Raw genomic sequence first — 25,180 nt, forward strand, 5'->3', positions numbered from 1 at the left:
TCTCTCTGTCCATCTGTTGTTTCCCGATTTCTGGTTTATGACGACCGACTAATTGAACAAATCAAATCAGTCCAGGCCCGGCCAAGCACTTATGGTTGTCATCACTATATCATCGAGGGGCCCACAATATCGATTTTATCCCTCTAAGGGTAAAAGGAATGGATAAACATCGACTCATATGCTTGCTCTATTTACTTATCAAATCACACACAACAATGTGTTTTATAACACCAAGTTACTGGTGCGTTTTCACATTGTCAATGTACAACCGACTTGTAGACTGCAACTCATATCTCTCCGTTTGAAGAATATAAGATATTATCGTCTCATGATCACTCGTGATAAAATCCATGAAGTGATTCAAATGAGTGTGGGTTTAATCCAATACTCGAATATTATTCCAGCATCACTCATGAATACTATAACTATGTCAAAAACACCTAGACATACTACAAACCATTCATGACAGTGTTTCCTCAATACCTACTTCCAAAGTATGATTGACTGTGGATGGTTTGAATAACCTAGTTATTCGGGAAGTCAAAACATGCAAAGTGAAACACAAGAATTATATTAATCCTATATGGCTCCAAAACTTTTGAGTCATATTGATTACTCATTATTCACTGTATAATGTTTCAAATAATCAACTTAATACTTGAACTAAAACAGTAGTTGTCCCATGCTACAAGCATGCACACTATGTTCACCTATGGTCCTTTCTTTGTGGAATAGATCATTTGAAAACATTTCAATGATACTCATTTCACAATTCCAAATCCTTATGATAAATATAGGAATCCAAGATTCTTTGCCATTTACTGAAATCTGTTAGATTCTAAACTTATATGCAATGATCCTCTTGTAATGACTATGCAAAAAAGTCACAAAGACTCGACAACAGACATTACAAAGTATTCCAATGGAGAGCAATTCCATGGAAACGAAGTCTCACATTCAAAGTACATTCCTTTGAACATCCTTCTTGCATTAAGTTTTCTAATCTTACACAGATTTAAAGAATAAGTTCCACTTATGGAAACATTTCCATATGCCCATTTGACTATCACTTCTGAACAAGAGTTGCCTCTTTCCAGAATATGTCAACATGGTCCTTCCAAAATTAACACTATACTTCCAACTGTCCATGAGTAACCGATCTTTGGTAAGCCTGAGATTGTCCTCGACAATTGCTTAATCATTTTTTTCATATACAATTCTGGTCCTTTTTCCCTCTTAATGCCCTAGGCATTTGGAAAATTCGGAACACATAGAAATATTATAACATATGCAATCGATCCTATACCCGAAGCATATGGGATACGATTCATAATGTCTCACATAAAGACATGATCCTAGACCAGTATTTTGCTATAATTTTTTTTTATTTTTATTTGCCATGTTCTCAAAATTCAGACTATGAAGAGGGGTGACGTAATCATAATCAAATATTGGGAACGCAATTAATATTTCCATATATCAAATTTCCTTATGTTGAACCATTCCAACATAACATTCATATATATACTTGACTAAATTTGATTAAAATCTCAATTTAAGATTTTAGAATTGGAATTAAGTATAATTTCCTCTCCCTTATTTGTAGCAAAACTACTTTTCAAACCTTGCAACTTTGCAAATTGAAACTTTTGTTTTCTATAATTAACATTGCGAACTTGCAACACTTAACATAATAATCATGCTCCCACTAACATGATAATTATATCCTTATCAGCATAACACTTATGCTGCCACTAGCTTTGACATGTATCCATAAATCAGCTGGACTTCTAGAAATCAATACTTTATTGACTTTCATTACCAAAGTTCAGGTTTCTGATACGAGATGCTTCGATAAGACTTTATCTAAGCTTCCCAAAATCATACACCTTTCCTTAGATAGCTCACATATGTGTCTAAACAGTTTTCAAACTATAAAAAGGGATGTCCTAATCATAGTCTCAAATGTTTAGTCCTTTGCCATTGCTCACAATTCGAATTACGAAAAGGGATGCCGTAATCATAATTGAATTTGAGAATGCAAATATCACAATTTCTATCTCCTTAAAATCTACTTAGTGAAAGCGTTTCCTCACCATCATTTTCATGAATCGAAGAGAAACCTTATGACACTTAGATTTTATGGTGTATGTGTTCCTATCCATATGAATTTGTCAAAAAAATAACCACAAGAGGAGGTTAGTGACAAATCCAAACTCATATGGACTGAACTCGTTCAATCCTAACTTCTTGCCACCTGGCTGCACAAGGGCCTACCATTGCTTCCAAGTAGTTATGCAAACAACTGAGAACTCGAAGAACTCACATGCATAGTCAACTTTAACTGGAATGGGCACAAAAACAAGAATATGTCAACATGATAGGTTATATACCTCAAGTCGTGTGCTAGTGATAAACAATAGGTTTTATTCTTGATTAGTTCTTGAGACCCTTTTCAAGATCATTAAGGCTCCCACTGACTCCATGACATATGATATTCTCTTGTCAAGAACCATTCCTTGACAAACAATATTCAAGAGTTAGTGTGGATTCTTATCAAGACAAACACTTCACACAATTGGCCTTAGTTGGTCTTTGTTTTATCCAAAACATCACAACTTACCAATTTCAAATGTACAAGAGTAGAAAACATTTTACTCTACATTTGATAAGTGTTTTAAACCTTCTTAACATTATGTCACTCAAGGCTCGATCTTGGTGTATGGTTTTAAATAATCATTGAGATGATCATAAAACATGATACTTTAGTACTCTCCTATCTTTTCAGAATGGAGAAACTTTTATCTTTTCAGAATGGAGAAACTTTTATCATAAAACATGGTTTTGTATACTACAACATCCTATGGTGCACATACAACCCTAAATGCCTTGGATCTATGTTTTCTCTAATTATACATGTAATAGTGTTTCCAAAGCATTAAGCCTATAACTAGCATGCAAATAACATATGTATAATAAAACAAGTTTTAGACATACCTCTTGATGTTGTTGATGTTGCTAGAAAGACTTTGGACTTTAAGAACTTAGTGCCCCAATTGTTGCACCTCGAATAGAATCACAACTCATCTAGGACAAAGGATGACATTTTGAGAGACAATTCCATGCACGAAAATCGTCCATCTTTCTCTGAGAATAGAAGCACCCGTTTCTAGGTTATGGAGCATATATTTATATGTAGGATTCCAAGGGTCATGGGTATAACCCAAATCCATACCCATGGGTTTTATGATCCATGGTACATGTGGCCCAACTCACTATGTATTCATACATAATCTTAGTCCAACATGGATCATAAGCCCAACACATATAAATATAACTAATTTACACAATCAGTCACCATTGATTTAATTAGTCTCTTTTGATCACTAAATTAATTCCACACTAATTCTTGATCAATATTAATTAAATCATATGATTTCATATTAATATATTAGAACTTAAAATATATTAATAAATCATATATAACCTCTTCTTAAAATTCCATCGTAACAAATTGTCCTGATGTTATGCAACCCAAATGGACCATGCTACTCTCGGGTCAAGTACATACCAATAATAGTTATGGGCTTAAACATCTAATCCAACACATATGTCGAAGGTCTTCAACATAACTTGATAAGTGTCTCGCAACTTGTTGTGGGTATTGGCAATCAATTGGTTTTTAATGAAGAAGGAGGTGTGATTTCGAACATAGACACAAAATTTTTTTTCTCAAATCCAAAAGAAAATGTGATATGTTTACCCTTGATATCAAACCTATTGTAGGTGTTCCCTCAGTTTTCTTACTTTCGATGCATCATCAGACATCAGTTGGAATCGAAGGCTCTCTCACTTAAATTTCAAGAATTTGAATAAATTGGTCATCAATGATCTTGTTTGTGGTTTACCAGTATTAAAATTTGATAATGATACTTTATGTGCAGCTTGCGAACAAGGGAAGCAACATAGACAAGGTCATCCGATTGTCATTGATTCGAAGATTGTTGAAACTCTGGAACTTCTTCATATTGCCTTTGTGGTCCTTCGACTATTGAAACTCTCAACAAAAAGAGGTACATCTTGGTTATTGTTGATGATTTTTCCAGGTTTACTTGGGTGTATTTTCTTTGATTAAAATCAGAAACAACTCATGAAATGATTGATTTTATCAAGCACATATAAGTGAGTTTAAAGAAAAAGGTTTGTAAGATCAAGAGTAACAATGGCTCAGAGTTCAAAAACAAGGTTCTTCATTCGTTCTTAACTGACAAAGAAATTTCGCATAACTTTTCCTCTCCTTATACACCTCAACAAAATGGTGTTGTCGAAAGAAGGAACATGTCTCTTTGTGAAGAAGAAAGAACTACGCTTACATATGCGAATCTTCCACAATATCTTTGGGCTGAAGCAGTTTCGACAGCTTGTTTTACTGAGAATCGATCTTTCATTCATCGTAGTTTTAATATAACCCCTTATGAAATCATTAACAACAGGAAACCAAATGTTAAATTTTTCCATGTTTTTGGTTGCAGATGCTTCATTATGAATCTCAAGGATAACCTTTCGAAGTTTCAGTCACAAGCTGACGAATGAATATTCCTGGGATATTCTCATAATTTTGTTGCATACAGGGTGTTAAACAAACGAACCAGGAAAACCGAAGAAACTTTTAATCTTACTTTTGATGATCATTATCTTAAGAGAGTTGAAAAGTGTTTTGAACAAAAGCCAATTATGAATGAATCGAATGATGACACTCAAAGTTTGAATTCTTTGGATTTTGATTATGATTTCATTTTTGATGTTCCTGACAGGGCTATTGATGCGGAAGTTCACGCTGATGATAATCAAGGAGCTAAAGCATCGAATCATATTGATGATTAGACTATCACTCAGGATGTTGATAGGAACTCTTCAACGAATTCTCCAATGAGCAACGGAAGTTTACCAGTGATACCCAATGCTCAAGTGGATGGGGAGCACTTGAGTTCAACTAGTAGTGTTGAGGGGGAGCATACTTTCAAGGGGAGGAAAGTCAAATGAATGATCATATTGAGGGGGAGCATACTTTCAAGGGGAGGAAAGTCAAATGAATGATCATGTTGAGGGGGAGCATCCTATTGTTGATCCAATTGTTGAGGGGGAGCAAAATGAATTCTTACCAAATACTTCGCATATTCATACTGAGGTTTTTCATGACATACCTTATAATATGTCCATTGCAGGCGAAGGATCAGAAACATATGAAACATTCGAAGATTCACCATTAGATTTTGATCCTGCATATCCACCGATGGATAGATGGACACGAAGTCATCCACATGAACAAATTTTTGGTGATACTCAAGTTGGAGTTTTGACGAGAGCTCAGCTACGAGCAAAGAATGAGGTACTAAATGATAATCAAGAGTTTTGTATGTTCAATGTGTTTATTTCTAAAATTGAACCAAAATCAGTCAAGACTGCTATGGATGATCCTGATTGGATTGTATCCATGCAATCTGAATTGACTAAATTTGAACGAAATAAAGTGTGGAGACTTGTTCCGAAACCTAAAGATGCATCAATAATAGGTTTAAAATGGATTTTCAAAATTAAAACTGATAAAGAAGGGAACATTGTTTGAAATAAGGCTAGGCTGGTAGTAAAAGGTTATTCTCAACAAGAAGGTATTGATTATGAAGAAACATTTGCCCCTGTCGCAAGATTCGAGGTTGTTGGAATATTTTTAGCCTATGCAGCACAAAAGCATTTCGACGCATATCAAATGGATGTAAAGTGTGATTTTCTTTATGGAGTGCTAGAAGAAACGGTGTATGTCGAGCAACCCCCAGGTTTTGTCAATTCACAATATCCTGATCATTGTTATGTTTTAGATAAGGCTGTTTATGGACTTAAACAAGCTCCTCGATCCTGGTATGCCACTGTTACTAATTTTTAAAATCCTCGAAATTTAAACAAGGATCAGTTGATCCCACTCTCTTTCGAAAGAAAGTTGGGAATCATCTCATGCTTGTTCAAATTTATGTTGATGATATTATTTTTGGCTCCACTGATCCTAATATGTCGAAGGAATTTGAGAACATGATGAAAAGCTAGTTTGAGATGAGCATGATGGGCAAAATAAATAATTTTCTGGGGTTAAACATTCGTCGAAGCAGAGATGGAATTTTATCAATCAAGAGAAATATTCTCAAACTTTGCTTGAAAAGTTTGGTATGACGAATAGTTCCAAGTTGTGAGTACCGATGGCAGTTGGAACAAGACTTGGTCCTTCAATAGACAAACCAGCTGTTGATCTCACATTGTACCGACGCATGATAGGTTCGTTACTATACCTAAAGGCTATTCGACCTGATATTATGTTTTCTGTGTGCAATTGTGCTAGGTAGCAATCGAATCCCAGGGAACCACATCATCCAGCTGTCAAGAACATTTTTTGTTATCTCAAAGGCACAGTTTCGTTAGGGTTGTGGTATCCTTCGAAAGGATTTTATATACAAGCATTTTCAAATGCAGACTTGGGAGGTTGTCAACTTGATCGAAAAAGAATGAGTGGCGTATGTCAACATTTGGATGGGAAGCTTGTTAGCTGGCAATAGAAAAAGCAAACTTATGTTTCGATTTCCACAGCAAAAGCAGAGTATGTTGTTGCTGCAGCTTGCACTTCTCAAATCATATGGATTCAAAGTCAACTACGTGATTATGCAATCAACATGAAGAAATTTTTTTTGTATTGTGATTCACAAAGTGCCATTCGCATCTGCATAATCCAGTACAAAATTCGAATACTAAATACATTGCACTTCGTTACCAATTTATCAAAGATCATGTTGAGGAAGGCAACATTGAAGTTCATTTTGTGAAAACTAGTGATCAACTTGCTGATATTTTCACAAAACCTTTGGACGAGAAAACTTTTCTAAGGATTTTATCGGGCTTAGGCATGCTAGATGCGAATGTTGTTCCTGGTCTGAATTCGTCATAATGTCAAGTGATGTCGAAGATCCATTCAGAGGTTACTGTTCACATTCAGCGCATTGACATGCTTTGCATTTGACATTCCTCTGAACGATTCAGCACACGCTTTGCTACTTCCTTCCTACAGTAACGTCGATAATTTCATTCCTTATGTCAACACTTTACACTTCGCATATCTCATACATTTTTCTATCTTTTCTTGTTATCATTCATTCAAAAATCAAAAATCTCAAAAAGATTTTCTTATTTTTGTCATTTTCATTCAAAAATCAAAAACCACAAAGATATTTTCTTATTTTTGTTATTTTCATTCAAAAATAAAAAATATCAAAAAGATTTTCTTATTTTTGTTATTTTCTTTCAAAAACAAAAAGCCAAAAATATTTTTTTTCTTCTATTTTGTTTGTTTAACATGCTTGTGAAGCTTTCTATACTTTCTAGCGAAGATCTATAGTGGAACATGTTTTTCAGCTCTAGGGAAAGGTAAATCTTCGATACTTTGCACTAGTTAGGAGCCTCTAGAAGCATGCTGCATCTTGTCGACCCAAGCCTCCATGACTCAGTGTGTTTTGCAGCCTTAATGGATTTCTCATTACGAGGATTCCTTCCCCATCAGGCTATATTCACATTAGTCCCTGAGCTACCTTACTCTTCTCAAATGAGTTAAGAGTTTTCTACTTGATCCACTAATAGGAGAGGTACATTCGATTCTTTAACGAATCTTTATCATCAACTTTTCTTACACGATCACACACAAAGACACATACCTAATACATCTATGGTCCAAACCAACCACGATATAGGTATGTAAACAATATGGGTTTATGATCTGGATTCATGAGACCGTGATGAAGGTGAAACCCAATATTTCGAAACATTGAAGGAATTTACGGGGAACTTTTGTTCTAGAATGTGACGAAACATTTGTTTCAGTACCTCACCTTGATATTCAAAATCATATTCTTTCTTTTTGCGTGGTCTTGCTAAAATGTTCGAAACCCACGACATTTTTACCCAACAAGATCCAGGTCTTATTTTTTTTGGAATATGATTTCCGTCTGAATATCAGTTCGATTCTTTGTTACTTGAAATATTTTTCCCACCATACTTTTCACTGACTACACTGGTCAAACATGTAATTTCGTTTACAATTTCTCACACTGACTACACTGGGATCTTATTCCTTTATGTCGATTTTTCATTGACATCACAAATCTAAATTTTTTTTATCTTGATCTTATCCCAATTTTTGGCACACATAAACACTCACCGAAATCCTTGAGGTTCTGAGTAATACCAACTCAGGCTGATGATTTCGAAAAGTCTGGCGCATCATTTCACTTCTCAACCCAAAAGCAAAAGAGCCTTGCCTCCATGGCGAAGGGTTACTGACGGTTCCTATCTTCTTGGGGCAAACGAACAGACTGATTGATGTGACGTTCTAGTTACCTTGCGGTTTTCAAGGAAAAAGTGATCATCACTTTTCATACGTGGCTACTTTTACGGCTACTGGTCCGATTTTCAAGGTGACACGTGGATTGCATTTAATGCTCAAACCGCTTCAAATTTAAATTGGGGTTTACGTATAAAAGGGTTTTGGGTTACCTCTTTCCAACTTTACGCGATCAAAAATTTCCCAAATATCTTCTTGCCCAATACGTTATGTTCTCTCAAGTTCTTTCAAAACCCTAACAATGGCGGTTATTCATGATTGTGTTGATCCATCCCAAACAACAGACGACATTACTTTTCAACCTTTAATGAAGATTCAAAGCACTAATTACCAAGTTCAACTGGATGTTGCTCAATATCCTGACAAATTGAAGATGTTCATTATTGCTTTGAACCATTCTGTTTTGTCTACAGCAATGTCGACACCTTTTTTTGTACCGATGACATGGTTGTGTCTTCCTAGTTCCACTGCGGCGTACAACAAGACGAACAAGGTGGTTACCTTTCAAGTGTCTACTGAGAAGAAGTTTACATTACCTAAGAAGATGTTTGCTCAAATCCTAAAACCTCCCAACATTGGCCCTTTCTATGAAGTCTCGAATGAGCAAGTTCTTCACATGTTCAATGAAATGGGTTATCAACCAAATTTAACTGAGATAAGTGATTTCAAGAAATATTTTTTGCCTTGCATATGGAATTTCTTGTTTGGTATTTTTCTTCGATGCCTGACAGGTCGAACAATTGGATTGGATAAGGCGACACCATTGTGGGGATTTATTATGATTTACAGGTGGATTATGCGACACCATTGTGGGAAGAATTTGTTAAAATCATCAGTAACACGGATGTGGTAAATGGAATTTCTTGTGCACGTTACTGGAGTCCAATCTTGCAGTATGCGTATGAGAAGGAAGGTATTGTTGTTCCTGATGATGAACCTAAGGCTGAATTTTCTCTGTATCATCATGCTAAGGTGGTGGAGGATAAACCAGATGAGTTTCCCTTAGTTGCATGCATTCCTGATGCCATGCTTCGAAGAGTTGATCCTACAAATCCAGTTTTGGTGGCTTATCTTACCACTATCAATCCTTCGATTGAAACTAGTGTGTTATTATCCAAAGCTGCTGCTGGTCCATCTAAGAAGAGCAAAGGTTCAAAGAAGGATGTTAAGGCCAGTCCTTCGAAGCCTAGTCCTGAGCAAGTTGAGAAAGTTGTTCCTGTTTCTCCAAAGAAATCATAAAGAAGGTAGTTACTCAACCAATTGTTGAAGATACTACTATACTTGCGAAGGAGATTATGCCTTCGAAATCTGGATTACTCAAACGCTTGAAGAAAATGGATCACAGGCCTCGCCATTCCCTAGACAGGCAAATTCATAAAAATGTGAATTCAAATATTATCCGCAAGCCCCAGCTAAATAGAAAAGGCGTTGTTATTCGCGAAGTTCCTTCTCCTATGTCACCTGCATCCAAAAAGCGAAGAGCTAAAGATATGGCGAAATGCATATCTAAAAATAAGAAGAAAGTTGTTGATGATTCTATGGATGAAGTGGTTCCTGAGTCAGATTTTGATGAAAGTGGTAAGTCTCAATCACCACCTCGTGATATTGATATGGGTATTCCATCACCAACGAGGGGCTCTCCAATCAAGTCGAATGTCGAGGAGATTGGAAGTCCTGGTGGCTGTGTGAAAACATCTAATGTGGACACAACCACTAATCAAGGTTATCTTTCAAAGATATCCACTCCTGAGAAGACTGTTGTCATACCACCCGAAGTTTCGCATACCGAATCAGTTTCTGAGGAGGTTCAGACTTCACGCATCACTACGAACATATATGGACGTAAATGTCAATATGGGTGAAGGTGTGTCGGCCAACGAAACCCAAGGTACTTATAATATTATCATTTCATCTTCCTTCAAAACTTCTGTCATTGACACCACTATTTCTCTACCACCATACCATCTTTCTATTTCTTCCACATTACCTCAATCTATCCAATCGCCCACTTTTGAAAACATCATTAATCAACCCATCACTTCATTGTTTCCATCAAATCCACCGAAGGCCCCAAAACTGTTCAAGAAGATGAAACCACTGAAGATGGTGAGTTTATGGGAAATTTTGCTGATATTGAATTTGATCCAGAAGAAGAGAACATTCCTGATCACATGTTGATGTCAGGGAAACAATTCAAGATTCTCAACGGGAAGCTTAATTCTTTATTGTAGCTTCAAGATGATGCAGGGAGTCGAAATCAAGTGTCTGGAGTTGAAGTAGATGTGATGCTCAAGGATCAAGAGCTTCGTTTGAGAAATGAATTGGAGCTACTAGACCGGAATAATGAGAACCGTGTAAAGTCTCAATCTTCGAATTTCAATCATGAGCTTAAGGAATTGAAATTTGTAGCAAAAGAAAGGCATCTTTTATTTGTTCAAGATGTCAAGAAAGTTCGTGAAGATGTCAACCTAAAGTTTGAGGAACTAAGGGTTGATATGGAGAAGGAAGTTGCAGCTCTTACTCATGATTATTCTTCTCTCCACACAAAAGTGGATATAATCACTGTTTCTGTTACGAATGTTGTTAAGTGGTATCATTCGTTACTTCCAAAGATTGATAAGAAGGCTGAACTAGATGTTCAGAGTTTTGGTCAACTTGTAGATATGGTGAATAATCTTAAGGAATTAGTTTCGAAGATTGGTTCCTCATCATCATCGTTCCTTACTCCTAAGTTTTTAACTCAAAAGTTTCGACTGTTGGAGTCTATCATTCACACTGAATTAACTCCTCTTTCAAAGCTAATTAATTTGATGCCAACAGATGCCCCACCTGTTCACACAGGGGTGCAAGGGGGATAAAAGGTAAGTGTTGGCATGAGAATGGGTTCGAAGGCCAATATGGGAGGAAGTGGTTTTTCGAAAGGTGATGATGATGCGAAAGTAGTTGGGAAAGTCATATCTACTCAAATTCCCATTCTGTTGCCCAAGATTTCATCTACAATTACTTCAACAACTACAACAATGCCCTTAACGAAAGGTGTTGTAATAGTTTCTGCTGTTGGAGGATCAAGTTCGTCGAAGCCACCTCCATTGACAGAAGAGATGAAAAATAAAGGAAAATGTATCTCTACAGAACCCACTGCCTAAGAAAATAAAGCTACTGTTGAAAAAAAATGGAGAAGCAAAGGCAGATTCAAAGCATTCTTCGACAAAGAGCTAGTGACCCTCCTGGTCTGGATAAGGGTGATCCTTCGAAACACTATTTCTGTGAAAATATTGAAGCTTTAGTTGTTACTAGGGAAATGCATGACTTTGAGAAAATTCCCAAAAAGAGTTATGCTACAGAGAATACTGATTTTAATCAGCTAGATTTCCCTATCAACAAGATGATGTTCATGGCTGAACAATATCAGATTGCTGATAAGTTTGAAGACGAAGAAGAATTCAAACGGTTAAAGATTCGTTTTCATGCCATTCTTGGAAAAAGGGAAGAGGAAATTTGGCCGTTGGTCAAGATAATTCGAGTTCTCAACATTTCCAATGATGTTTTGTTCGAGGGAATGTTGCAAAATGATCGCTTCCATGTTGTCAGAGCAAACAACGTCGCTTTCGACTTTTCTGTTGCTGACTTCCCTTTAATTAACCTTCATGATTTGATTTTTGTTGCAAGAATTTTGAAGGGAATCGATGTTTCAAAGCTTCAGTTAACAAGCAAAGAAGATTTTTTAATCGGATTTGCTCACATCAAGTTGTTCATAGATAATTTGTATGAGTATCTTGCTTTCACTGATGTCGAATTAGCTTTGGGAATTGGCAAATAGATCATAGTTCCCCAATCTACATTTAAAAGCCAACCTAGTTTGAAGAGCTCTGAAGACGGGGAGATTTGTTTGAAGCCTCTTGGAATTGTGTTCGTTGGAAAGAACAAAAAGGGGAAGATTACAAAGTTTTTATTTTAAGCATGTGATGTTGAGAGATATACCACTTCTCATTATACGAATCTTACTGTTCGAATCAATAGTTGTGCAAAGACCAATGAAGGTAATAAAGCTGAGATTCACAAAGTGATAAACTGGTATGCTGAAATTCGAAGGGTGATACATCAATTTGCTCAGATGCTGATGACTTAGTTTCGACACTTCTGACAAAGGGGGAGAATGTTGAGGTCGAAATATGTTGTGAGGTGTCGAAGTCTGTCTAGGTCGTTCTTAGTATCGAAGAGTGTTTGTATGTTAGTTTATTATAAGGGCATTTTGTATCGAAGGTTAAGAGTCTTAGTCCCTTATATTTTTTGTACGCTTTCCTTATACCTATATATATATATATATATATATATATATATATATATATATATATATATATATATATATATGAGATGAATACTAGAGTTAGGGAGTAGCCTTTGCATTCGACTTGTACTCTTTGATATTTCTCTGTATTTCCAGAAAGCATAATCGAGCCAACCAGATTATATTTAGATCTTGTGTTCTTAATTCTCTCTTGATTCTGATCTCGTATTACATACGTAATTAAATCGCAACTACAAAAAGGAAACTAAAAAAAGAATTATTTAAAAGAAATTAGCAATCCAATAAAATAATATTTATTAATACATAAATATTATATATTAAAAATAATATTTATTAATATATAATAATCCAGTAAAAAACTAAAATCCAATAAAAAAGAAATTAAAAAAAATATTTAAAACAAATTAATAATCCAAGAAAGAATAGATGTGGTTTGGGGCATAATTGTCTTTCCGACTCATTCAGCTATAAAGATATAGTTTTGGGGCTTTCTAGGAAATACATATCTCACCGTGAAAGACCATTTTTTGTGCAAATCAAACAGTCTTTATGGTCCATTCAACCATAAATATATGTCTGGACCTAGAAAGATGTCTATCAAACGAGGCCTAAATTACAACAATAATATCTGTGTATACTGAAAAGTGCATGGTCAATGCATTTTTTTTCATTTCTATCTATTGCTTAATGGTTCAGATTACGTTATAGGATTGATGTGTCCCTCTTCATGGTAAAAAATTCACTTTACCCTTGCGTTATATTTTTATTACATCTTATCAATAATCATTCGTTGCACATCATCACCACTTCCTCACCCTCTCCTGCGGTCATCATTTTCCACCACCACCATGAAAATTGAAAATCAAACCTAAAGCATCATCCCCATGTCGGCTCTAACACCCGACTTTTTAATACAATGTAAGTAACCTCTAACAATAACAAACGATGCATATAATAATCATAACATTGATTATATGAACAATACAACACAAACTCATTTGTAATCTCTAGTTCCTCGCTTTTATGGTTCTTCTCTTTCTAATGAATTCACCTAAAAAGCATACAACAACAAAAGGTCAAGCTACAAAGATTTTTTTTTCGAAACAGCCAACTTAATATTAAAAAAAATCTCTAACAAGAAACTAGAAAAATAAACAAATTACAAAGCATTTAAAGGGCAATTCAACCAACATGTCTCGTTATTAATGCAACTCTTATTTCTATTTCTAAATGAAATAAATGAAAACTAACGAATAGAATCAAAGATATCAACCTTTCTCATCTTCCTTCCACCATAAACTTTATCATTTATAAATCATCAAAATGTACCATAGAGTAGTACCCACCACTGCACCAATCACTTTCTTCTTAATTGGACTGGACTGCAATGAATCGATATGATAAAAAAGATGTATTAAAGAATTAAACAGGATTCGAATGTCAAGACATTTGAAAACCGTAGCCCAAGTTCTAGCTGTCACCTCGCTTCCTTAAAAACAAGTGAAAAAGATGCTCCACTTCCAAGTTGCAAATCGGGAAAATAATGGAAGGGACATCCACTCCTCTATAATCAAGATTGTATTAGTATCAATAGTAGGCAATCTATCCGACCGAATTCTCCACACCAAAATATTTACTTTTCGAGGAAGAAACTTGTTCCATCTAGTCAGTAGTAAGAAGAATATTTTTATCAATCCATTTCCTAGTTTTCGAAATAGTAAACTCACAAGAATCTACAATATTCACTAGTAGAATATGGGCCTTTAGTGACACGTAGACCATGACACATAGTGATTTATGATACCAAAAAGTGTGTGTCGTAAAAATAATATTATCTCCCCCAAAATTTGAAGGATTTTGGACACACATTTTTGCATGTCCAAGAATTTCAGTCGTTTTATATATTTTTGAAGAACGTGCATTTAATATCTAAGGGGGAAAAGAAATCCCCCAAATTCTTTAACCATCCCCGCCTTCCTTTTCATCTACACTCTCCCTTCATCCATGAAATTGTCGTTCACTCCTTTCACCTCCGATAATCGACACCTCCGACTCCCTCTTCCATATCCTCTACACTATCCCTAGATCCATGAAGTGTCATTCTTGCTGGGTTGTTCGAAAGAAATCCATTTGCCCCCCTCTCTATCATACAGACACAAATACAAAATTCCATTTTCTTTTTTTTGTTTTATATGAAGTTAATGGATGCTAAAATCCATCTCTGAAAATCAAGTTTTCTTTTTGGATGTCGCCGATGATTGTATAAGGTGCTACGGTTTGTGCTAATCCTTGCCATTGTTGCTTCATATTCTTTTGTTCTTCATCGTCTTCACAAAACCAAAGGTGCAGGGCAATGAGACTGAAATCTATCCCTAGGTCTTATTGGTCATCTCCATTGTCTTAAGAAAATCACTCCCTGGGTTTTTTTTGAAAAGGGGCACGAGATTGAAATTAGGAGCAGATGGTTCGGTATTTGAATTTGATGTCGACTTGGAGGGGAAATGCGGAAAATTCCAGTAGATTAAATGTAACAAACCATTATTTCAAACCTATGCAATAATGTAGGTCAATTTGTATTTCTTTTTAAAATAATAAAGATAAATTTTAGCATACTGTGTATATTTACATAATTGACCCTCAAAAATAAATTGTTAAACAATCTCGATTGGGACGGACCAAGTGGAAGAGATTGTAACAAGGTTTCCAAAAACATAAAGAACATTAAGTTCCAGTATAGCAGTGTAAAAACACAAAGAAGTTATGACCAATCGAAGATCCGCGACAAAACCGGCAAAACATTGTTCAGTGTAAAAACTGAATTTTCAATAAAAGGATTTTTAGCCATAACAATCTTAATGAAAGTTGTAGTTTATGTTAAACCGAGAACTTTAATAAAAAGAACGGCAAAATCTGACTTCTTATGAGGAAGTTACGATTTTTCTAAGTTCCAGTATAGCAGTGTACAGCTAAAAACTCGAAATAAAGATCGAGTGATTTTTAGCCGACACAACCTAAACGAGAATTGAAGGTCTCGTCAATAGTAGTACAACGGTGAAAAGACAAACAAAAACGGACGTCGGATGAAGAAGTTATGAATTTTTAACGGATTTCCTGTCCCGGTCTGTTAAAAATAATAATATTAAAAATAAATTCAAAATTAGCCGACGAAGTCTAAACGAAAGTCGTAGAGTATGATTTTACCTACGCGTTCATATAAAGAACGTCAAAAACGGAGCTCGTATGCGAAAGGTATGATTTTTGCAAGTTTTTGGCACAAAAATCAAGAAATATTGAAAACTGGGCAATTTCGCAAGGCTGACCTTCGGCCACGTCACCCTTGCATGCGAGGCTTCCACGTGTCACCATCGGATTGGGATGAAGTTCTCTGTGTCACCATCTTATTGGACCGAGACCGAGGTCCAATAGGCAGTCGACAACCTTCGCAGGAGACACCCCTCGGACACCCCTCGGACCTCGTGGCACCTTCTCATTGGACCGAGGTTCGGTCCACTCCGGATCCGACACCCCTCGCCTCCCTGTCTCGCGTCTGGACTTCGGACTCGTGGACCTCGCTGCTGACGACGCGTGTTGCTGACTCACCTTCGGACCTGCACCCTCGCACCATATATAAAGGGTGCGAGATCTCTCGGATTTTAAGCATTTCTTTCACCTCTTTTCACCCTTTTTCACTCCTTTCACTTCCTTAAGCTTACAAACAACCCCGAAAGCCCCGGTATCTTATTTCAAACCCTAAGCAAGCCTCGAAGCCCCGAGTTCCCGAGAATTTAACCTCTCTCCAGTCGAAACTCTGCTCGATTTAAACCGGTTTTTCGTCAAATAAACTCCTTTCCGGGAAACGAAACGTTGTCCGAATCACCACCTATCATGTGAGTTCATACCCCTGTATTTTCATAATTTCTACTGTTTTAAGGGGGGGGGATACAAGTATAATACAAGAACTTTGTGTTATAAATACATGATTTCAAATCATGATAAAATAATATTAAATCATCAAAATATACTCAAAACATTAAACTCTTTTGTAAACTTATATTTTTCCCCAAAATTCATATTTGTATATATATATATATATATATATATATATATATATATATATATATATGTATATAAATAAGATTTAAAAGGCTTAGGACTGATAACTCATTCTGGGTCGTTTAAATTTTACTTATATATAAAATTGTGTATGTATATAAATATAAAAGTTATTTCATCAGTTCAAATACCTTTGTAACATGTTGAGCAAGGGGTTACATGCTAAACACAGTTAAATACCGATTCAGAAAGTACATATAAATTATAATAGGTATAATTTATGATACATAGAACAATAATTCATGATTCAAGCATACTAGAATACACTGTTTTACAAGAAACAAGGGTTTTGATTCAGAACAAATCAAGGGTTTACACTTATCAAATACATGTTCGGAATACTAATTCAAGAACATACTGTCAATCATTTATTTCAGAATGATTGGGTTTTCATGACTAATATACATGTATCGTTTATATGCTTTTTATGAGACATTCAATTCAGGTTGTTTAATTCATTTTAGACAACCAAGGTAAAGTCCTGACATTATAACCAGAATCTCCAGCCCGGGGATCGAAACAAGTTGTGTGTAGATCTATATCGGGATTGACAACCCCGCACTCAGGCTGCTAACTACAGTCAGGCATACACGCCAATGAGTGGCAATTGTTATCAACAGTTTAAACACCCACAAAGCATTTGTTTCAGTCCATCCTGTCATAGTATGGTTATAATAACTCATTAAAAAGATATTAACAATACGTTAATGTATAAACAACTAAACGAAAGTACACCGTCAAAGTACCAGTTTACAGAATACAAACTACAAATGGTTCAATTTAGTTTTCAATAACAGCTGGTGGAGCCAGACACACTCTCAGTTACAAGTTTTACATAAAGGAATACAAATACAAAACATTGATTTACAAAGAGAACGGTTTTATGGGAATAAAACTACTTTTCATATACAACAAAAAATATAGGATTTTCTGGAACAGTTTTACATATGCTAGATACAGAGACACCCTTTCAAACATAAACACTTATGCACTCACTCAACTTTACGTTGATACTCTCTTTTCAAATTACTTTTATTCTCTGGGAAATAATACACAGGTACTCCCCGAGCTTTTTGAGAAGATGGAGCTATTTTGAGTCATATCTTCTTTTGTATAACTATTTTTGTTCAATATACAATGATTGAACACATGTCAATACTTATACTTTTTAAATACAATGGTTGTTTGTACTTTGATTACTATGATGCATGTGTTGTGATACTACAAACGAAGTCCTCCACCCCCGGACGTTTCCGCTGTCTGGTTTGGGGGTGTGACATTAAAACATTTTAAGTAGAAATGATTGTCTCAAATAATAAAACTCTAAGGATGTCATAATCGATACACAACATATGTTACAACGTAAAGGCCTAACGATCTTGAACACTATTGGAGGTCTTCTCTTCAATCACTTAGCATCTTATATAAATCTTCAATTGTCTTAACACTGCTACATGTGATGCATAAAAATTGAGTGGGTCAGGTTAGGAAACCTAATGAGATACTTAGGGTTTTCAATCCTAAAATGTTATTATAATAATACACCATAACTAATAAACCTGCAAAACAAACTGTCATCCAATCATCACAACATAAACATCTATAAAATATTTTCATGAATTACCCATCATGTCGATCCTCACATACTAATCCTAATATAGTGATCTTATGAGATCTATCCTGATGGATCACTATAAGCAACAAGTTCACTATACATCTTCAGGCTATCCTTGGCAACAGACATTAGTCAATAAAGGAAAATACGAGGAGTATGTAGTACATCGAATGAACACATTTTTCATTAATCATCTACATGAATTATTACCAGCAATATTCCACAAGGCTATATAAAATAGTGAGTGGTCGTTATCTTACTCTGACAGATGACTGGTCATCAGGGCGCCTAGAAGCTACCTGAATCAGACATACGTAGAAGTGGTCTGATACAGACACACCCTATTTGGTAGTCCAAGTGGAAAAAAGAAGGGGATACCAATATAGTACTCATACACGTAAAACATACCACATCGACCATTAATATCAAAAAATTGAGCTCTACTCTCTGTTCCCATCACACACATGACACACCCTTAATCCAATTCTATCCAATATTTAAACTCAATTGAACTAATCTTATTTGGTTTTAGTCTATAACTAGACAAGATTATGATATCCATAATTATCATCCATCACAAATTTTCATGTCTATGTAATATTCTTACAATACATGGTATAACTAGCACTCTTTCAACTTAACTTGAACTAAATGTCTTTTGACAAACCTTAGTTTGCAACTAGACTAGTTCACTATTCATCATCAATATAGTCTTCAAAATATCATCTCAATAAAGATTATGAATACACTATTATCCAACTTAATTGGATCTAAGCATCCCTTGTACGTCTTAGTTTTTAGACTAGACTACAATCCCTATCATCATCTTCTCAGTAATAATACTTCTATTATTATCATGTGAAAATATCACATATACATCTTAACACATATAGAACCATATGTGGTCCGTACAGAGTAAGTCATCAAATATATATCTACCACATATTCCAGTCAATCAACATATAATCACATATAAGCTTTCAAAAGGTATATAATACTTTTAATAAATACTTGTATTAAAATTATGTTCATGAAAGTAACTATGCACTCACCTGATGGAGGTGGAATATCCTAAAGAAATCCAGCTCCTCGGCTATTACTTCAGCTTATCCTTTTTAAACATCCTAAATATGAATGTTACTAAGCTTCAACATTCGTTCACATTTATAAGCTTATAATTTATTTATGGATTCTTCGATAATCCCAAGAAATACTTCAAGCTCTATCAAATAAGGAACGACCAAGTAAGATCTTACTGGAGTTAGGATCCGTTTGGTATATATATAATATATACTATTTGGAAAATCCACTTTAAACACCTCCCTAGATCTAGCCTAGACATCACTCCTATAAGTAGATCAATCAATATTATGACTTAGAATCACTAATAAATCTTATTTATAAATTCATAATAACAACTATGGATATAAATAAGAGTTACACTTAAAGCGTAATAAGTGCAACATAAGTTACAGAGTTCTTAGCTATAACAACTAGCAAATTTGGGTTAAGAAAAGTCTAAATTCTAACCATGTGCAAATAAATTCACTATGTAACCTTGTAGCAATAAAGCTTTGAAAACCAAAAGGACACCATTTGTATAAGTGTTTATATATATATATATATATATATATATATATATATATATATATATATATATATATGCATACTTGGAAAATCATACATGTATGGAACCTTTGAAAAGTCAACAAGATGGAAACAATCATAAATTACAAAGTGCTTTAGATTTTTTGGCCTAGAAATCCTAGAAACCGAAAACTCAAATGAGGGAAAGGGTGTGGACCGAAGTCACCCTTTGTGGGTGATTCAAAAACCGAAATCACCCTTTGTGGGTAATTCAAAACCGAAATCACCCTTAATAAGTGATGCTAGGCCGAAAACACTCTAGAGCAAACATGTTAGACCGTATTTACCCATGTCATGGTAATCTCAAAGGTGAATTCGGTTGTAATAATGTAACATCCGGATTTCCAGGAACATTATCGTGTATGTTAATCTTGTGATTTAAGGAGGGACTCGACGAGTCAGAGGAGGGACTCGCCGAGTAGGTGCTGGGCCGAGAAACCCTAATTTCCCGGGTCTGAGACCTATTTAAAGGAACTTATATCCTCATTTGCGGCTACCCTTCCTTGAGAGCAAACCCTAAACGTGTATGGAGAGCCATGAGAGTCTTAGAAGCTAAAACTTGGAGTAAACTAGTGCATCTCTTGATGAGAAGAGGAGATCATCCATCAAGGGAGCTAGAGAATCAGTGGATCTGGTGTAACTTCGTGCAAGGGCTTGAGTAAGAGGTAAAAGCTTGCACCTTTCTTGTTGTTTTGCTTAGATCTTGTAGATATGGAAGATTAGGGTTTCTTCCACCATTGTTGGGACTTTGTATGCATAAGGTCTCTCATGAGGCCTAGACTTCAGATCTGGACCTTGTGAGGTCCAGAGAGTCCAAAGATTATAGCTTTAGTTAACCATAAAAGAGTTATTGTGGTTAATCATCCTTGTTAGAGTTATATTGGCATTATGAGCTTTATATGCCATGTTTAAACGTAAAGCTTGCAGCTTTACGTGACATTCGACCCTCATGATGGTAGATCTAGTGTTTGGGGTGATGGATCTGCCTTAAATCGGCTGAATGAACATTTGGTCTGAATGAACTCGCCGAGTCGATGAGCCGACTCGATAAGTTGGTTAGGGTTTGTCCCGAGGAACCGAATCAGGCGATAGCTCGACGCGTTGGGGGTCAACTCGACGAGCTGAGCTGGACTGTCACGAGATTTCTGAGGAAAGTAAGTGGACTCGACGAGTCGCAAGGGTGCACTCGGCGAGTCGGGTCAAACATGGACTGTTGACTCGAGTTTGACTTCTGTTGACTTTGGGATTTTGATCAATATAAGTAGTAGAGACCATGGAGGGGTAAAATGGTCTTTTATCCACTTCAAAGAGTTAAAGAGAGGAAGAATAGCCTTCGGTCATTAGAGTTGTGATTAGAGTATCACTTAGAGATATTCATCCCTTGTGTTAGGTGGAGGCTAGTTCGAGATTCGGGAGCGGGGTCTTTACTTGCTGCTGGTCAGGTGAGTCTTCTCACTATACTTTACCTTGAGTGGTAATTAGAGTTATGTGACAGAGTATCTTGTATGCTATGTATGTGATGTGTTGCACTGCATTATTTCTATGTGATTTATGTTGTGTGTATCCCAGAGTTTACAGAGTTAGGACCAGAAGGTCCACAGAGTTAGGACCAGAGGGTCCATAGAGTTAGGACCAGAGGGTCCACAGAGTTAGGGCCAGTAGGCCCACAGCGTTATAGCCTCGAGTGGCTAATATGTGCTATATGTGGTATTTTGGGAACTCACTAAGCTTTGTGCTTACAGTGTTATGTGTTATGTGTTTCAGGTTTTCTCAGGATCGCGGGACGGCATCAGCTTGATTGTACACACCCGAGAAAGAGTTGTATTTTGAGGATCCTGGATTATTAATGGAGTTGTGCTTGTATTTTGAATAAACGAGATTTCTACACAATATGTTATGAAAAGTATGCGATTTTGAAATGAAAAATTTGTTTGAAAAATTACGGTGTTACAAGTTGGTATCAGAGCCTTGGTTTGAGGGATTCGGATGCACCTTTGGGCGTATCTGAACTCAAACTGAGGATTTGAGGAAGTTTTTCATAAAAGAAACAATTTTTCTAAAAAGAGTAAATGATTTTTGAGAAAATGAGAACGGAGCAGTGTGTACGATTAGCCAGCGCCCGAACGGTGATTTCCCAAAATACCCTTACATTATGTGTTATGAGATAGTATGTGATATGCTATGCATACTAGAGATAGGCTAGGTATTTCATATTTTAGGACTAGAGTGGCCTGATTTGTGATGCCTTAGCCTAGGAGTTGCTGTTATATGTGATGTGCCTCGAGTATGTGCTGAGTATGAGTATCCAGTAGGAATCCTTTTAGAGAGGCATCTGAGTAGAGGAGTAATCTAGGAGAGATACCTAGATGAGCATTTGAGGAGCCTACCGAGAGAGTAGTCAGATGCCCGCGTGGGGTAAAGTTGCTTGAGTTCGGTGATTGAGTATGAGGAGAGCAAGTGGGTAATAACCTAGAGTGGTTTTACATGTTGGTAGAGGTTATTCGATGCCCGAATGCTGCTTGCTTCGTGCTTTGTGGAACTCTTGATGATGGGAGTCACCTACTAAGTGAATATGACGATATTCAGGAGGTAGGTTGCTGGCATCATAAGGAGTTGTTCAGCAGCTGATGGCGGAGAAGTGTGAGAACCTAGGAAGAGCCTAGGAAAGGGTGACCCTAGTCAGATGAGTACGCTGACAGAGTAGAGCATTTCTCAGAGGAGCGAACACACGTGACAGGATTGGTGATCGAGAAGGTTGAGCAGCTACTTAGGAACTCGGGGATGGTCCGTGCAGAAAGTATGGGTAGATGTGGCAGATAGTATGGGCCCGTACTACTGAAAGCAGAGGACCCATACTCAATACGGGGAACATTCTGGAGGATCTAGGTAGCAGATCGAGAGGTGATTTCATGGTTCGAGTACCATGATTTGTAGCAGATCGAGAGGAGATTTCATGGTTCGAGTACCATGATTTGTAGCAGATAGAGAGGAGATGTCATGGTTCGGGTACCATGAGTTGTAGCAGATCGAGAGGTGATGTCATGGTTCGAATACCATGATTCGTAGCGGATTGAGAAGAGATAACATGGTTCGTGTACCATGATTCGTAGCGGATTAAGAAGAGATAACATGGTTCGGGTACCATGATTCATAGCAGATCGAGAGGTGGCCACATGGTTCGAGTACCATGACTCGTGGCAGTTAGTGTTATTGGTTCTACCAGTTATTCCGTGGTGATTGGCTAGACTGATATCAGAGGTGAAAGAGTATGGGGCTAGAGGGCCATGATGAACGAGTTTTAGTGAAGCATCCCTTAAAAGGAAAATCGAGTTAGCTCCGAGGGATTATTGGTGAAACGCCAATTGGAGTCGCAAGACTCAAGAATAAGTAGAGATGGCGGTTATGGAGGATTACGGCATGAGTTGAGAAATCAGCCGATGGTGGAGATGTCATTTTCTGTAACCTGAGCGGTGTTATTTCTGTTCCTGTGAGAAACATGAGGGGTATTGAGATTTTCAGTTTCCAAGGTTGGGGGTGAGCCCTGTGGGGTAGCTTTGGTTACGATCTTTCATTAGAGTATTTGGGCAGTATGTCTGCCGAGAGGTAATGTTAGAGCATGAGCAGGCTGTCAGCGGGGACTGAGATGATTAAGGACAAGGATACACCCTATTTGAGCATAGTAGGGCATGTATTAGCTGCAGCGGCAGACGATCAAGAAGAGGATATTGGAGTGGTGGCTCTTATTATCTATGATGAGTATCGAGTGTGGTAATGAGGACTCCACTCTTATTACAACCCACGTGATGGAACGTTGGTTGAAAAGTCAAGGATAAGGAAAATGTTAGTTCGTTATTTCGGACTGAGAGTCAGGGTTGCGACTGGACAGTTGAGATGTCCGGTAGTGGGACGGTATGAGATTCTAAATGACTAGAGGAAGTCATGATGAGAAGTTTCTGAGGATTTCATCGGAAATTCGGGGTATTTGGAATTGCTCGACCTCCATCGGGGGGATTATCGAGCATTACGTATCACCTTCCAAGAGTAGGTGCGATGTTATTGGTAAAAAGCAGTCTGTGGGCTAGATGGTTGGCGAACCAATTGGTGATGGTTCGAACTCTGAGTGGGGGAGGACCGGGTACTTTTGAGGAGATTAGAGATTTGTTCAAGAACGGTTAGAGAACTGGATAAAGAGGCCTGCGGTGCGGATTCCTGAGACCAGGGTTATTGGTGGTCAAGGAGAGGTGTAGAGTTAGATAGTGCATGTGGTACGTGTTTAAGAAAGGATGAGTGTCTCTACGGCAAGTGGCCGTTGGTTGGAGACCTTATGATGGTTAGGAATCCTTCAAGGTTAAATGGTGAATTCGAGGTGGTTGGCTTGTGAGGGTAGTTCGGCAGTTTGAGAATTTCTGGATCAGAGTATGGGCTATTATATGCAGTATGGGAAGGGAAGAAGTTGTTTGGGCAACCAAGTTCAGGTTCGTTAAGAGTATTCTTGCATGAGTTTTGAGCAATAGTGGAGGAAGTTTCAGATTGTCATCTTCATGTTCTGAATCGTTGGCAATTTCTCCGTGTTTTAAATTGGGAGATGGAGTATTCAGGGGTTACAAGTGGCATGAGAGAAAGACCGGTTGCGAGGTTCCGAGGAAGCAATACGGTATCTGAGTATGATGCCATGAGTATGAGATCAGTGGTAGAGCCAAGACACTGCGAGGCGTTGTGATGATATTCTGGGGTATCCGAGTTTAATGTCCAAAAATCTCGGATTATTTTGAGGTTGAGTTTGAGAAGACGAGTGGTGTATCGAGTGTCTATGGTTCCGGTGGGGACCCTTCAGCTAATTGACATCAAATGGATTTATTTGATAATGTGAATTGCAGCGAGAAAAAGAGGTTTTTTCACGACGGTGGTCGTCCGAAGTAGTCATTCTTAGCCCGGATGGGTGTGTGTTTACCTATCTATGCTAGGCCGCAGAGCATGAGTTAATGATCGCAGTATGGTGTCAACCTGAGGATGAGATTGTGAAGTGGTAAGTGTAAGTGCGGTAAGACTGAAGGGAGCTACA

Source organism: Lactuca virosa, chromosome 5, assembly GCF_052849685.1.
Source record: "Lactuca virosa cultivar CGN04683 chromosome 5, Lactuca_virosa_CGN04683_v6, whole genome shotgun sequence".
Lineage (NCBI taxonomy): Eukaryota > Viridiplantae > Streptophyta > Magnoliopsida > Asterales > Asteraceae > Lactuca > Lactuca virosa.